The sequence below is a fragment of the Coturnix japonica genome, chromosome 7 (assembly GCF_001577835.2).
Source record: "Coturnix japonica isolate 7356 chromosome 7, Coturnix japonica 2.1, whole genome shotgun sequence".
NCBI lineage: Eukaryota > Metazoa > Chordata > Aves > Galliformes > Phasianidae > Coturnix > Coturnix japonica.
In genome coordinates this window covers 32,165,208-32,182,556 of record NC_029522.1, presented here as the reverse complement: position 1 = coordinate 32,182,556, position 17,349 = coordinate 32,165,208, and the positions used below count along the sequence as shown (strand labels likewise).

Sequence of the window (17,349 nt, the reverse complement as noted above, 5' to 3'; positions counted from 1 at the left end):
GATGTGTTCACTGACTGGGTACAGCACACAAAACAAGGCAGGCATGGCAAAATCTCTGATGCCTTGAGATTATTAATTTCTTGGCAGAAGACAAATTTGGTCTTTGTCTGACTGTCCATTAATTCTGGCAGAGGCACTTTTAAGTTCCTGTGTTTGTATTTTAGTGGGCCTATTACAGCTAAACACACAAGTGAAAATGTATTCTTACAGCGTAGTCAAGTTTTCCCATTTCAAAGGTGATGTTGTCATACAGATATAAGAAAGCCGGTGTGTGAGTCTTGTTATTATCTACTTTGCTATAGGCCATCTGGACTTCAACTAAGAAAGGGCTCCCAATGTGTTAGGCTCATGCAAACATCTGGTGAAAATAGGCCTTTCCGCTCGAGGACTTTTAGTTTGAACTAATAAATGAGGCAAAGTATGGGAGAGGAAGAAAGGACAGAGGGGAAAAGAAAAAAACACATGACTTTCTATAGTCCCACAACCTTTTACTACCAGATGGAAGTCTGTCTCCTAACTCCCAGTCTAGTCCCATTGCCAATAGAGAATACTGCATAACTATTGAACGTGAGTGTACACATGATTTACTTGTGTAGTGTTACTGTAAACAGGTATGAGAATAGCATGAGCCCTGCAGTATGCAAGAAGTTACAGTGCAGATGAATGGTGATATAAGCCCTTGCCGCATTGCTGCTGTAATCTTTAGGGTTCAGAAGCAATAGGCAGTTGACAAGATGTTGTGCCTTGGTGTAGAACTGGATACAGAATTCTCCACGCTAGAAGTCAGGCAGCCCTGTCAGTTTGGTTCCTCACAATGTATTGCAGTGTAGAAAACAACTGAAACAGTGCTTTGAGAATAAGACACTGTGGAAATGAGGACAGTTGTCACTTCAGACATAGAATTACTGAAGCTTCATTTCCTTTGGATTTGGGTCAAAACCCCATGTGTACCTATTGGAAATGGCCAAACCAACAGAAGTGATGCTGTAGAGCCTCATGTTGTAGTCTTCCTGCTGCAGATTCACTCCTTTTAATCTCCTACCTGTCTCCAGCTGCCAATATTAGCAGACATTGCAGGAATTTAATCATCTTCAGGGCTTCTGTCTCTATTGAATTGGATTGAAGTGAGTTAATGGATTTGCAAGTGGTTAAGGAAGGAAAGGTCTGGCGGAGAGTACCAACAGCACACTTGTTCGAAGAATTGAAGTCAGCAAAGTGTGGTATTTTGAAAGGTGTAAAACCATATGAACTGTAATTATGTTTGTCTAGTTATGGGGAAAATAATAAATAATGGGATTAAGCAGAGAGGACAGCAAAGTTTAGAGGTCTTATAATAGCAGTCCTTTCCTTGCAAGACACGCAGAAAGAGATTAGATATTTCCACTCTTGTATCTAAGATGCAAAGATTTAAGTGTTTAAGTGTGATAATGATGTAGTGTAACTCTTGTGTTTGGCCTGGTGATAACTAAGCAGTTTAGATACCCTCGTATTGGCTTTCAAGCAATCATGGGCAGCGTATGTGTTCGTTATACCTACAGTTATGTATGTATGTATATTCCCTTTATACCTTTCTTTTTATTTATATAAAATATATATGTATCTATTGGTGATGGCAGTGATACAAGTTATAAATTAGATGCCTGCTCCATCTCAGTTCATAGCTACCCAGGGACGGCAGGATTCAAAGTCTGACAGTCATAGAATGATAGAAGGGTTGGATGGGAAGGAGTCTTAAGGACCATCTAGTTTCACCCTCCTGCCATGGACAGGGATAGCTCTCACTAGGCCAGTTTGCCCAAATTCCCATCCAGTGGGACCTTGAGCAGTTCCAGGGATGGAGCACCCACACTTGATGGTGAGGGTTGATTTCTCAGCATATTTATTCTAAAACACTTTCACAGACATTATTAGAGGGCTCTCAGTTTCAGTTTTCTTCAGTCCCTACTAGGTGCCTCCAGCTCTTATTCATGCCTGGCCATGGATAAGCAGAGCTGGGGGGAGCTAATTCCCTACTTCCCACTCAGACCTACAGCTCCATGGCAGATTTTATTTCATCCCACAGCTTGTAGCTAAGAGTCAGTCACACCAACCTTCTCCATGGTTGTATCCGTATGATTTATCACCCTGAAGACTCTGTCCCTTTCTTCAACTCAGCTATAATGACTGTGTATTTAAGGTCAGTTTCCTCACCCCTGCAAGCAGAGTGGGGTGAGGAGAGACAGGAATCGATTCTCAGCACACTTCAGCTTCAGGTTTTTAGGGTTTTGAATGCACCTAAGTGATTCTTAGGCATTTGTCTTTAAACACAGAAGTATTAATTGCAGGGAGGCACAAGCACAGAAGCTGTGGTTGAAAATCAGTGCATGCCGTATGACAGTATTAATACATAAAAACAACTAGATGAGGGATGGGGCACTAAAATCTGTGATACGGGCTGCTTGTAAGCTCAGTGCTGACAGGATGGTCTGTATACCTCAACAATTTAGTTTTCTTTCTAATAATTCCATTGGCAATTCCTGATCATTAGCTGATCTAATTTAGATATTCCTTGCCTAATTTCAAAGTTCTGCTCTTAGAAATGGCTGAGGAACCTTGCCCTTAAAAACTGATGATATCCCCATGACCTGGGACCACTGTTGGAGAAAAGATTTCGTCTGAAAGGATTTCAGGAAGTTACAAAACTCTTTTACATGGCCTGTTGGATCTGTGTATGATTTCCAACATTACACAAAATAAATACCAGGAGACTGGTGTGGTTTATACAAGAGTTTATAGGGAAAAAATCCACCCACCAGCTCCCTTGCTGAGGATTACAACCAGGTCTCTGCTGCCAAGTTCTCTGTTTAGGTAAAGCATGAGAAAATCTGCCATTTTTTTAGAGTCACAAAAGGGGTGCTACAGGGGGGGCAGTGAGAAGCTGACAGCTCTCGCTGCTTAAAAGGCAGCTGTTCCTTCTCAGGTACTATTATTAATAAACCCTAAGGTAATGTTTGCTCTGAAATATGTCTAATTGAAATAATTTACCCTAACCCTTGGAGAATTATGAAACTGTTTTCATCATGTTCACACACAGCAAAATAATTATGAGATGCCATATGGAAAAGACATCATGTGGTATATGTATTTCTGAATGTATACTTTTTGAAATGGTTCCCACAGATAAATCATATAGCTAATTTACAAAGAGGAGGTGGATAGTAGTTCTTAAGTATGCAGTTTAAGTTTAAAATGGTTTCAGGCTGGGTAAATTTACAGTGGTGATGACATGCAGTAATTGCACTGATCACAGGACGTATATCACGGAAGATGTCGATAGGGCCATTAAGTTGCACTGTACAAAATGGAGCAGGAAAATTCTGCTGGTGCTGCGATGTGGCATTGCTCGGAGCCTCAGTAGGTCCCACCTGGTCCTGAAGTTCACCCAGTGGAAGTGATGGAATGGATGCCCTGGTTGTAGAGCTCTGTCTGAGCCTCTGTGGTATTTGCTGTTTTTTTCTGAGGTCCTACTGTGACAGCAAGTTCTGTCTGAATCTCCAGCTTCTGAGGGATGAGGAACATCATCCCTGGGACAAGTCTGTGGATGCCCCGACCATGGATACCCCTCCATGGGAGCTCCATCCATGGAGATGGACATACGAGGTCAGGCTGGATCAGGTTCTGAGCACCCTGACTGAGCTGTTCCTTGCAGAGAGGTTGGACTAGATGGTCTTTAAAGGTCCCTTCCAACTCAAACAGTTCTGTTATCCTGTGAAATCAAGCCACGCACAAGCTACAGTGATGCTCACCATCACTGGGCTATCTCTGAGACCTCTTTGGTTGGCATCCGGAAAGCTTCAAGCTGATTCTTAAGCAGAAGAAATGCTCTCTCCATGTCAAACTCTCTTTTGAGCAAAGCCCATGAGTGAAATATTCCTGTTGTTCTTGTGCTACTGTCTATCATCTTTTCAAAGGGTTTTATTCTTAATCTCATCTCTAGTAACCTGCATTATCATGTATGATGTGTAGATTTGTTTCTACAGAGCTGTATATTTCATTAGATATGGTAGCAGGAGAATCCTGAAGGAAACGTTTTGGTCCCTTTCCAGAAATAATTGTGGTCAGTGATGAGACATCTGAACTATCAGGAAAAGAAACTCGTAAGTTCTGAAGGTGACTTTTGAATAAGGAACTCCTATTAACATTTCTAGAAATCTGGCTGGAGATCAGGCTTTCTTGTCAGACTTCTGGTAGTTCTTGTTTCCAGATGGATGGAAGAAAAATAAGAGAATAGCTTATTGCACCCGTTCTGTTTCATGTCTGATAGGCAACCAGCAAGTGAAGAAGGCAGGCAGAAATCTCGTTCTGTCCGGTCCGTTTCCTCTTTGCTCTAAGAACACCTAAAAAAAGAGATAAATAAAAATGAAAATGAAAAGGTTTCTCCCTACTTTGAGCAGTTCGACTCGTCCTGCCTTTTGTCTGAACTACCTCACCAGTCACTTCTGCAATTATTTCAGCGCTGATTGGCGAAATACTTTGGGAGATCTTATATAATTCTCTGCCTGCCCTCTATTTTGAGAGAGCGATGGAGCCGTGCTGCAACTGCAGTGTTTATCCCCCGGTAATGACAGCATTATCCTGCATTACCACTCTAGGAGGATGTTTGTCAACAGCCAGCTACTGATGAGCACAAGGAAAATATTTACCCAACTTCTGTTCTGTGGCTTTACCCCAGTAGTGCTGCTTCAGGAGGACTGCGCTGTGTTTTTCAAAGGCTTGATACAGAAACCAGAACAGTCTTGGTATTTCTGTAGCACCGGTCCTGAAACGACTGCTTTTTAGACAGACAAACTGCAGGAATTTTGTTTTTAAAGGAAAAAGAGATAAGGAAGAAAAAATATATATATATAAAGAAAAGCCAAGTGATATTCCCTGCAAATACCCAAAGAAAGGAGTTTTCTGATGCTTTCTCAATGTGCAGAGCGCTGAGGATAGCTGTATTTGATGGCTTCCTAATCTTCCCAAGAGTACCCACATATGCTAATATTTACTCGCTCTGTACACAGACAGCATCCGAACGCTGCTGATGCATTCATGTGTGTGAGGTTAAGCAGAGCTTTTGGCCATGGAAGGCTCCTGGAGCCACCTGTATGAGAGAGGTGCCCTCTGTCACTGCTGCTTTTGGGGAGATACGATGCTCTCTCTCCGTTTCTAGTGTTATACAGACAGAAAAGCGTGTTCCCCTTTCGGCAACTTTGTCATTTGTTTTTATGCTCACTGGAGGTGTATTGCGTTTTGTGCTCTTACAGTGCCCTAAACCAAAAGTAACGCTTTTTTTTTTCCCCCTGCAAGCTACAGTCGATTATTATTTCACTACAGTATCCGAAAGCATGAAATAGAGATTTATGATACCCCTGTGTTTTCCACTTCACTTCATGTAGTGCCAGGAAGGTACAGCATCTCTGCCTACACAATATCCCTTTCTTTTCCCCTTTTCTCTCTTTGAGCAGCATGCTGCATGATTAGAGGATAGTGAGAAGGTCACTGACCAAACTTTATCTTCCACCCAGTTTCCCACAGCATGTATTCCTCCTAGGAAACATTTTCTCAGCTCAGGTTATTTCCAGAAATGTTCTCAAACCATCAGAACAGTCCTCGCAGTAAAACATTTCATTCCCACTTTCTATCCTTTATCTAGCGGCGCAGTGCTGACAGCATTTATGTTTCTTCTATTGACTGGGCCAAGAACAACAGGATTAATGAGGTTGTCTCTTCGTGAGTGCATTATATTTTTTTCCTCTGACCTTTCAAACATGGGAATCTTCTGTTTGCAATATTTCTTAAGGAAGGAAAATCCCACCTCGCCGAGGCCGGGCTGGGTGGGAGCCCAGGTTCTGTGCACCCAGAGCAATACTCTGTGTGCTCCATCCTCTTGTGCTCACACCATCGTACAGATCTCTTCTTGTTGTTTTGTTTTGTTTTGCATGTGTTCTGGGCAAGCAGGGGAAGGAGGTGTCACTGGGATCGCAGCCTTCCCCAGAATGCTCTCGTGTTGTATCATTCCTCCTCCTGATTATTTTTGACACGGGGTAACTGGAACGCAATCAAGATAGGATCATTGCTAAGTGCAGCAGGACAGGGAACGTGAAGAATTTTCCCAAGGATGAGAACACAAGTATCTTTAAACACAACAAATAACTTTGCACATCTGACATCTTTCAGTTAACCTCCTTAAAATACGTCAGTTAGATAAGCTTAACATAATTACATTTTTTGCATAAGTTCATTAAGGGTGACTTATTCCCATTTTTTGTCTGGGGCAGAGAGTGGGAAAAATTCCCATTTGCCCTGAAGCTGTATGACATATGCGTGCCTCTAAGATATTATTTTCTCTCTTGGTGGGGAAAGAAGCACCAAAAATGAGTGCATTCACACGTTGCATCCTGTGGGGCAGTGAAGTCTTTTAAGGAAGTGCAGATAGTTTGGTGTTAAAAAGCCACTTGACCTACTCTGTAGTAAATGGCGAAGTAACCTGCCTGATGTTTCAGGGAGGAGGGTGAGATGGGAATAAGTTGAACTGACCTGCATACACTGTATAGGTATTTACATACAAAAAGCTCTGAATGTCATTTAATATAAAGAAGTGGAAACATGCAGTTTCTGTAGGGTTTTGCTGCACGTAAGAAATTACTTTGCCATGCAGGAAAACTACCATTACCTGCTGCTTTTACGTGGAAGCACAGTGTCCAGGGGCCTTTTGCTGGCTGTGCCTGGTGCCAGGGGTGGGATGCTGAGCTGGGCTTTGGGCTGTGTTCCTGCAAGGTCAACACTCATCGCCCAGCTCAGGGTTGAGCAAGCTGGAGAGCTCTGTGTGCGAACTGAAGTCATTCTGGGGCTCTGAGATCTAAATGGGATGTGTGGACATGGCCAGACTCATCCATGTCAGGCCTAGGAAGGGAATAGAAACAAAGATTCCTGGCTTCTTGCTGTAGCAATTTAAATAATCCTATGTATTAGCTCTGGAAACAGGACAGGCTGCTTTTATGGCATTTTGAGTTAAAAAAGTCATCAGAGAAGCTCTTTGGAGTAATATTTCATGAGATATTGAAATATTTCATGCTGAAAATAATGATTCATATACAGGAAAGAAGGTAACCCCCCTGTGAAATGTCCTCAGGCGCTGGCAGCCACTGCAAGTACCAGGAGAGCGCTGCCTGGAGGTGCTTGCAATTTCCAAGGTTTAAGCTCGAGCATATTCCATGCCTTAAATTTGTGTTTCCTGGCTGTCAGAGCTTTGGGTTTTGTTGCTTGAACTTTGCTTTCCTCCTTTTAGGATTTCTGTTGTAGCTGAACTTGGATAACTAGAGAGAGTACGTAATAAGCCTGCATTTGCATTTGTCAGCATTTAGGACTATTAACTGTACACATTTCTGATGGAGAAGTTCCTACATTCTACTCTTCTGATAACTTACTCAGAAGCCTAATTCTGCTGACTTGTACCGTTGTTTAACTAGAGCAACTCGGTTAAGCTAATGAAACTGCAGTTTGCTTTATGTTCCTTTAAGCAATTGAGCTCCCTGCCATTCACTAGGAAGATATTCTCATAAATCCCCAACTGAAAATAATTTGGGGGTTGTGACCCTCAAGACTTAAAGATTTTCAAATCCTGACTCTTGAGGATTAAAAAAGACAGCAACTGTATCTATCTGTGAACGGCGAATACATGTTTGTGTAGTTTCCCTTATTTGCATTTGTTGGTAATTAATTAAAAAACATGAGTTTAATTAAACTCGGAGTTAGGGGATTCATTAAAATAAAAACAAAAAGCATTTCAGTTAAAAAATGTAAAATAATTTGTTTGGCAGAGTCAGCTGGTGCAGCTTAAGGATCTGCAGAGAAATGGTGGTGGTGCAAAAACGTCAGAGGTTGCGGCAATGAGGTTTGGGTTCACACATCTCCAGCAGTGGGCAGCCCGTGTGAGGCTGATACTTGCAGTGAAATAAGCACGTTTGTCCTCGGGTTCTTTCTGGTCCGAGTCCACGGTTGTGAAAAGATGATGTCTATACAGGTCCTGCTAAGAGGGTTACAGAGTAAATGAAGGTTAAAACAAGAGGCAGAGTGAAAAGGGAATGGGTCGATGGGTTTAACGGTTGGACAAGATGATCATGGTGGTCCTTTCCAAGCTTTATGATTCTATGGGGGGAAAAAAAAAGTCTTAAAGAAATAGACATCACTTTTTCATGTAACTAAATTACATGTGTCTGTTTTTAATCTAATCACAGAATGACAGAGGTTGGAAGGGATCTCAAGAAATCATTGAGACCGATATCCCAGCTAAAGCAGGTTCCCTTACAATAGGTTGCACAGGAAGGCATCCAGCCAGGTCTTAAATATCTCCCTAGGAGATTCCACAGCTCTCTCAGCAACCTGTTCCAATGCTCTGTCACCTTTATCATAAAGGCATTCATCCACATGTTGGTGTGGAACTAAATGTGTTCAAATATTGGAATCATAGAATCAGAGAATTGCTCAGGTTGGAACAGACTTTAAAGATCGTCAAGTCCAACCACAAAGTCCTTGTCCTACCACTATGCACCACCAAGAAGAGACTGACTTCTTCCATTTGCCTCCTACCTCCCTTTGGATGTTTATGGGCTAACAGTAGGACTACGTGACCTTATTGGTCTTTTTCAACCCTTAAGGTTCTATAAAAAACAAAAGGGGGGATTCACTTTATTAAAAATATACATACATGTATGTGTAAAGCTTAGTGTATTGTCCACATTGTCCTGATGTTAAAACTAGTAATAATAGAAATAGAAAAAGATAATTAAGCCCGATGTTTATTGCACAGTCTGGTCTCTTGGTTTCTGCCCCTTTGGTGGGGCTGGGCTTGTCCCACCAGCTAAAGAGGACAGACCGTCTGTAGGAAATACAGACAGCAGAAGATGGGAAGGTTTGGTGTGCTTCTAGGGCTGGACCACTGCTGCAAAGGGAAATGTCTCTGCAGCATCATTTTATCATGGGCAAAACTGCTTCAAATTCATTTTTTTTACTTTATACTTCCCCCATAGTATTTAATTCAGGGGTGAAACAATTCTAATAATGAAATATAATACTTACTAAAAAAAATTCCTTAGTTGTGTTTATCAGACTCAGTTTCCTATAGGAAAATTCCCATTTGCAGGATGTTGGGATACAACTGGGTGCATGAAAAGGACCAGATGTAAGAATAGTCAAACAAAACCTGTGCTGGCTCTCTGAGACCAAGGGCTGGCTGTGGGTGCCTGTTTCCCACAGCACTGCATGGGAGGGCTCCTGCGTTAACTAACACCTCCGCCAGCCATGGTGCAGGGAAAGGTGGCCTTCATGCACGGGGAGCAGATGCTCCACAGCTGAAGCCTTTCAAAGGAGACACCTACAGAGCCCCTGGCCTTATGGAATAGCTGAATTGTACGTAAATAGTCTTTAAAGGGAGCACTGTCTGCTCTATGTTGGTTTTTTGGTTGTGTTTTTTTTTTTTTTTTCCTAAAAAAGTGGGAAAACTAAGTGGGTTTTTGTGTGTGGGTAAAGTAAATATGGTTGGAAAGACATGACTTGTTAAGAGCTTTTTTGAGGACCCCACACTCACAAAATCCTTTAGGTCATGTGTTTGCTTTCTGAAACATTTGGTAAGTAATAAGTGCCAAGGGACTATATGCACTCCATCTGGAATTAGCAGATTCCTCTTTGTTCAATTGTTCCTAAATTTGGAACCAGCTGACTTGCTTAAAAGTATTTTGATTTTCTTTTAAATAAATATGGGAAATAAACATAGCCCAGGACCTTCAGAGAGGTGCGTTATTAGTCTTTTCCCTGGCTTCAAGAGCCAGGCAAGTCTTAAAGAGGCATTTGCCAATTTTGATGCTTGCTCTTGGTTTATGCTAACAGTTTGTTTGGAATGGCCTATCATTTTTGCTCTCCTTTTATAAATAGTATCAAAGAAAGAAATCAGAGAAGGAAAAAGAACTATTAGGTGATCGAAGCCGCTCCACTGCCAGTGTAGGTTTGTTCCTCACAGTGTATTTTTTCCATTTATTTCTCCAGGTTAAACTTGGAATTAAGGTCTGTAGGTCTGATGAGAGGTACAAGAACAAGCGAAGATTTCACTCTTTTCTCCTCCCTTTACAACACAGGTATCTTTTTTCCATTCCCACCTTCTCTTCAGAAACAAGTGTAATGTCAAAAGATCAAGCAGATGCTTTATTTTGCAAGTATTGTAGATTATTACTTCATTCCTGTAAAAATTTAGCTTTTGCTTGGGGAAAGCAAGAAAGGAAGGGAAAAGCAACACTTCCCTTATCTTCCCTATGCTCTATAACACCAAAGGAAAAAAGCCTGAGACCAAACCACCTGCTTGTCCAGTGGGCTTATTGAAAAGGCTGCTTCATTGAGGAGCTGTAAAAACTTGTTTAATATATATAAAATCTTCTTTAAAATGGAGAGTTGAAAAAAGCACCTCAGAATCATTCAGAATTGCCCCAAATGCAGATCTCAGCCAGAGGGCCCATTTGACACTGGAAATGTTTTCAATGAAAAGATCGTGAATCAAAGAATCAGGAAGATTCTCCAAATCCATTATATTTGGCATGTAAAGAATTACATATTAAGAGGTGCAGGTCTGTACATTTGGGATAACAGTCTGTGTATGTTGATCTGTTTCCACGTACTCTAATAGAACGATGCCTTTTTGCAGCAGCTGAAGCTGAATGATCCCCTCTGACTGCAGAGGAATCTTAAGGAGACTTGCTTTCCTAGTGTCAGAGCTGGCTCTGTCAGAGCAGGATCAAGGTCCTTATCTGGTTCAACATTGCTCAGAATTTTGTTTTATCCAACATTTGTTCAAAATAGAAGCAAACATTTCTGCTTCAAGCATTCATAGGAGTGGAAGCAGTGCAGCACAAGCAGATACATTTTTTTCCTGTATGGCTGCAAGGGCTTTTTATTTGGTTTAGATACACATCTGTAACTATTTTACCAACTCATGTCCTCTTACGTCCGGTAAGTCAAAGGAGCTTAAGTTTTCAGCTCTTGCTCTGAGTCGCTATCATTCTGTTTTGCAGGTTGTTTCCAGTGCATTGTGTTTTTGCAGCCTAAGGGCTTCCCTAAATCATTATTCTGTTCTAGCAAGCTGGAACTTAAACTATAGTCAAATGCTAGCATGAGCCAGGGAGAATCTGCCCATCAGGTCCTATTCTGAGGATCAAACCTGCATTTCCTCTATGTGGTTGAAGGCAGTACATTAGTGGGATGAAGTGCCAGCAGCACACAGCTGTATGTGCTGATGGTACCTGTGTTTGGACTAGAGCACAGTATGGCAGTACTGGCTGGCTCTTTTAGAACCAAAGCCTGTGCGTATGTGCTCAGGAGTTGCACCTGAAGTTCATGGAGACAAAGGAGTCTGTGCACACCATAGGTTAGCAAACGTTAATCCTTCAAAGCAGATGGACTCTAAGCAATAAGGTAGCATGGACTACTGGCTCTAGCAAATACGTGTAAATATGTATTGGATGTGTGTGTTAGAAAATACTTAGAATCTTAGGATTTAGAAAGAGAGGCACTTTTTGATACCTGCAAGGTATCTATACGTGTAAGAAAAGTGTTAGCAACTGTGATAACTTTCTGAAGATGTGTCCTCCTTGAGCATTTTTGATGACAACAGAAGAAGTAATAATCACTCTTGTTCCTAAAATGTTAATTAAGTAATTAACATCAGTGGGAGTACAGAAGCCCCAAATATTTGCATAAATGAAGGATTGGGGGTTTCTTTTTTAGCTTAGCTATTTTTTAGGAAGTCTTGAAGAACCAACTTTGTTATGAGGATAAAGTTATTAATTGTAACTTGTAAGTCTTTCAGACAATGCATATGCTCATGCTTCACATTTTATAGTCTTGTTTTATATGACTTTGTGTGCTCCTAAATGTCATTTAGATTATAAAAATTACTGATAGGTGGCAAAAGTCTTAGTAAAAGACAGTAAAACACACATGCAAACACACACACAGAACCAAACGACAGACCGTATGGTAGATGAAGCAAATCCAAATTTTAGAACAAAGGAAAAATATTATCCTATGAAGTATAGTTTCTTTTGATGGGCTTGAAGGAAGGCCCCTTTGGCAGGTGAGGGTATTGCATCACACTGAGCTTAGAACTACTGACTGGCTCTGTGCTGTTTGTGGAAATGACTAAGTTGTCATTTTTAATTAGCTTTATGCTCTTCTCAAAGGCTAATTACTTTTCTTTTTATCAAGATTATTTGATTGGCAATGACAAGGGTGTCATGGTTACGTATTTTTAGAGAATTCCCCAACCTGCACAATTATATGATTTTCTGTTCCCTCTGGATTCTTTGTGCAGTAAAGCCTTCAGTAAAAATAATGGTTTAAAAAAAAGAATATATACTTACTATTGATATCAACAACAACAACAACAAAAGAGAGTATCTCTTGATACTTAGTCAATGTGAAAAGCCTTTACCCTTAGCTTCCCACTCTGCCAGGTACACCAGTGGGGCTCTATTACCTGAAGTTACCTCAGGTAAACTGAGCATGAGACATGAAGGTTTTCCTTTTTTCCCCCCTCTCTTATTTCTTCACAGTTGTGTATCCTCCGTTGTCATCGTGGAAAATGAGACCACCTTCACCGCACATTTGTTTCAAGGCATTCAATTGTGACACTCAGATAATGATGTTTGGTGCCCTTTCCTTCTTGCTTACCTAAATCTGTTTGAAGAGCCCTTGAGATAAGCATAGGAACACTGCAACCACAGGTGAAATCTCTCATTTCTTTGGCCATTAATAGATTACCATGATCTGCTTTGGTTTGGAACAGCAGCCAGCCCAAAGGTGATGCTGTGGGAATGCTGCCTTGTGGGAAGGAGGAAGCAAAGGGGGAGATAAAAACTCCTCTGATGTTTTTCACAATAGTTATGCCCTGAGAATCATTGTGTTACTCCCATTCCACAACACATCAACACACGTCAGATGTGTGGTAAACCAAATTCTCCCAGGAGCTTGTCCTGAAAGATGCAATGAATTAGAGTCTACATCTGCAGCTCTTGCAGCTGCTTGGGTTCCTGCTGATGGAGGAAAATTCAGGAGGCAGCAACAGCCTCCTGAGGCAGAGGCTTAGAGCAGATCCTGAGGCAAAGGCCCAAGGGCTTTGGGACCAGTGCTGTCACTTGCCCATTGGGCAGGTATGTTTGCACTGGTGGGGAACAGGTGAGATTTTTCTGCAGGGAGCTGAAGACAGGAGGGTGTTCTGGAGGGAAGTCTCACGCAACCTCTGTATTCAGAATTTCTTCTTGGTGACAGACTGAGAACGCAGCAGCACCAGCGGTGTGATTCCTTCCAACCTATGTGTAAAAAAACCAGCTCTGTATTAAACAGCTTTTCTCCCTAATGAGCTAGTAGTGCATCTATGATTTCAGTAATTAAAGTAAGTTTTTGCTGCTTTTTGCTCATGTTAGCACCCCAGAACCAGCAGACAAGTCAGGTAGGCTGGCAATTACCAGGGCTCTAGAAATAGGGATTCAGCTCCCTGCTTCCTTTGCAGTGAGGAAAGGAGATGCGACCAGACCCTAAAGGTATTAAATGCCTTAATTCCATGGAATTTGATAGTAATGGGAGCCTAAATACTCTGGGGATACGGCTTAATCTGTTTGTACTTTTATTCTTCATCTGGCATATAAGAACTCTCCCCTAATCACAGTGAAATATGACAAAAAAACCCACAAAACATACTAAGGAAAACAAGATGTTCAGCTACTATAATCTCTAAATGCGAAAATATCTAAGTAATACAACATGACAATACGGTTATTTCTTATTTGTGGATCTTGATGACATTGTGCTCTCCAGTCCTAGGGAGAAGTGTTCACCTGCTTGTTGATTCACTGCCGGTTGTGTTCCCTGGCTGCAATCAGAGCACATTTTCCCTTTCAGAAGTTTAGAATCAAGGAGAAGGTAAGGATGCAGCTTGACTTTTAAAAATCAGACTGCAAGTATTTATTTCTCAATGCAAAACTGAACCCTTTTCTCTTCTAAGCTAACTTTCAGCATCTCAGCTTTCTGTGTGGAGCCTTGCTTCCAGTATAAATAAATGATCCCACATTCCGTCATGATAACATATGCTCATGCAGAGCTCAAAATTAGAAGGAATATGAAGTGTTCTATTAATTGCATGAATGTTGATTGTTAAAATCATGTGCTAATTGGTAATATCTGTGTGCAGTAGGTTCCCGCAATATGTGTTAGATTACATTAACTGTGCTTGTGACTCAGATATCAGGCATTATGCATTTTATATAAGGATTTTTTAAAAAACTTTGCGTAATTAGATTCTATAGACTATCAGCATAGAAGAATTAGTGGAAGATTGTGTAAAGGGCATATAAAGTTAGAGGCAGGAAGAATTCTGAACTCTCAAGATGCATCTGCTCCTCTTACTCATGGTGTGCTTCCCCTCAAACTCTCTCCAAACTAATTCTCACCATGTTTGTCTTCAAGTAATTCCCAGGGAATCAAGAAAGAGCTCTTTCTCACACAGGAGACTACCGTGGTGCTTACAGTATACATTTCAACGTGGTTTGTTGGCTTTTTTTGTTGGCTGCACTTTTTCAATTTTTAGCCTTTTTCCTTTGCATTTCCCAGGCTTTGATCCAAGGAGCATTCAGGTATATTGCAGATAAGTTAGATGATTGCTGTACTCACCTATCAGAGTGGAGCTTGAATGTATTTAGCAACACGACACTCCTCTACCAGATGTGCTTCCTCTCCTTCCCTAATCTGTGGGGAAAACTTCATACGGATCTGTTTTGTTCATTGATGTTTTAATTTTATTGAGTGCCATGGGTATTCATCAAAACAGGCGAGGTAGCGGGAACTAAAGCTTAAAGCTGAATACTGCGAGGGATAAGAGTTTCCTGGAAGCATAACAGCGATTTCTGCCCCTTGAATGGTGATGCTATGGTGAGGGAGATGTGTGAGATGAGTCTTAACGCAGAAGCAGAGGGATGCAGACCTTGATACCCAACACATGCAATATTCTGTGCTCACGCATTTGCATTTCTGCAGAAGGAGCACACTGCTCCTCTCCACTTGGATGCTTACACCAGTACTGTATTTCACTTAGGTAGATTTTGATATGGTTGTGCAAAGGACATGGGTACTGTGTCCCTGCACACTGCAAGGTGGGGACAGATCACCCTCAATTCACATTGGTTTAAATCATCTCCCAGTGAAGATTCAAGGTAGCAACGATAAAAAAGAAGAGATTCAGAGTTAGGTCAGGCAGTTTTCTTGCTTGACAAAAAATAATAGTAATTAAATATTACATTGAGAAAAATACCCAGAATGAATCTGTTCTAACTAGCATGATTTTAATTCATTTTACAGTGGACCAGCTTGGTAATGATGCAATGAATTAAGACAGGTTGTCTGAGAGGAAAAATGGATGCTGTTTTGGTAAAAAGAGCATTTACAGAAGTGTTAGAAGTCCTGAGCCTTATTAGAGCTATTACTCCAATATCTGTTGATTTACTGGTCCTGGAACAAGCCAACCTCTCTTGGGTTCAAGAGCTTAATATTAAGGCGCACTTTGCTAGTTGTCCTGAGAAAGCACAGATTTAAGAGGAAATCGGTTTTAGCCCCCATCCAAAACGCTGATGCTGAATCAAACAGTGCATGAACTATATTCACAGTTTTAATTAAAAGAAAAACTGACAAATTACTCACGTTCTACTGTTCCTAAGATGGTTATCCATTATAGAAAGGAATATATATATTTTTAATATACATGCTCTCAAACATGAAATGGTTTCTAGATTTATTTTATTATAATTGTAAACTGTGGCACAAATGCTTCGTCTTACTTCTTTAAAAATGTTTTCCAGTTTCTTAGCAATCTGTCCCCCTGTCCTCCACCAGCTCTGATTCACAAAGCAATGCATTAAAAAGGGCAAACAGTTGTGGGAGATGAGATGACCACTGGAAATAGGTGGAAAAATTAACAATTAAAAACAAAATTAACCTGAAGGAAATTGCTTACTAACTTTTAGGATACATAGGTTAATCTAAAATGACTACCAGCCCTCAAAAGGTTAACTGCCAAATTAAATAGCAGGGACATACAGTGGTCACTGGCTACCTGGGGGAATAAGCTGTTAAATTACTTACTTCAGTTCACATAATGTACAGAGAGATTAGCTCCTCATGGCTCTGCCTGGCTTTGCCAGGGAAACTCTTTATATTAGAAGGTTTTGTCCCCATACTGTGGTCTGGAGGGTCTGGATTACTGGTGGGTACGGTGCGGTAAATGGAGACAGAAGTAAACTGGGGAGAGGGTCGAGCTGTTGTTGTGTAGGGAATAATAATGATAAAAAATCAAGTGACTTCAATTTCTCTTGCATAATGACTTATACATGGGTTGCTGTTGGCTGTGGCACAGTTCCCAAGTATGGGGCATGGGCTGGGGTCGATCCTGGCAGAAGTGGTGCACCCCAGACCGAAGGACGTCACTCATTGTAAGCAAGCCGAAGGGAATCCAGGACAATGCTGGATGCGTTGGTGTGGACTGTTCTTTTCCCGTTACTCTTTGTTCCATTGTTTTGAGCTGTCAGGATTTGGCAGCCTGGAGGTGGATGTCGCTGCGTAACTTAGTGTCCTGGAGAGCCTCTCTGGAGGAGCCTGCAGTGGCCCCAAATGCTCCAATGCTTGCCCCTTAGTGCTAAGCTGCTTACAGGGCTGTGTTCTCCATTGGTGCCCCAGCACAACTAACCCAGCGTGAGTGGTGCTGGTTCCCAGGGTCCATTCTACCTCATCCCTCCTATGCATGCATCCTGCACTGCAAGCAGCCCACGCGGCTGGACACCACGCAGGGCATCGCTCAGGCCACAGTGAATCACGCACGCATGTCCTGCTTACAAAGTGCCTTTTTCTACCTGCCAGGCCTCTGGGCTGGCAGAAATTATTTCTCCCCTCCCTTCAAGAGCGATGGTTTCCTGCTGTTCATCCAAACCATAATAAAACCTTAAATATATACTGTGAAAAATGTTATGCCTACTTAAGCAAGATAGTTGCCTGTAATAGTGAGCCATAAAGCAATCTGAAATGTTTATTGTCTGTTCCCCCAACTGCAGCTTTATTTCTTTCGAGCAGTTTTTCTATCTACAGAATTTTCTCCACGTTGAAAGTTTCAAAGGAAGTTTTTTCCCTTTCCCTGGATACACGGTGATTATTTGCAAAGCAGATCCTGCTGCCAGTGCAGATATGCACAAGCAGTTTTTCTAGAGGAGAAAAAAAAGCATTTGAATCAATAGAAATCCTTGATAT

General features: G+C 41.4%; 1 long non-coding RNA gene across 6 annotated transcripts in view; it reads left to right on the top strand.

Annotated features, from left to right (window-relative positions):
* The window catches only part of LOC107317048, an 84,818-nt gene that overhangs the window by 35,923 nt on the left and 31,546 nt on the right, over positions 1–17,349 (top strand). For 5 of the 6 annotated variants that reach the window (XR_004308010.1, XR_004308013.1, XR_004308011.1 and 2 more), the window contains 3 exons: positions 10,063–10,151; positions 12,618–12,788; positions 13,879–13,983. This is a non-coding gene — a long non-coding RNA (uncharacterized LOC107317048). The remainder of the gene's footprint in view (positions 1–10,062; positions 10,152–12,617; positions 12,789–13,878; positions 13,984–17,349) is intronic. The other variant, XR_004308014.1, reaches the window with a different exon arrangement.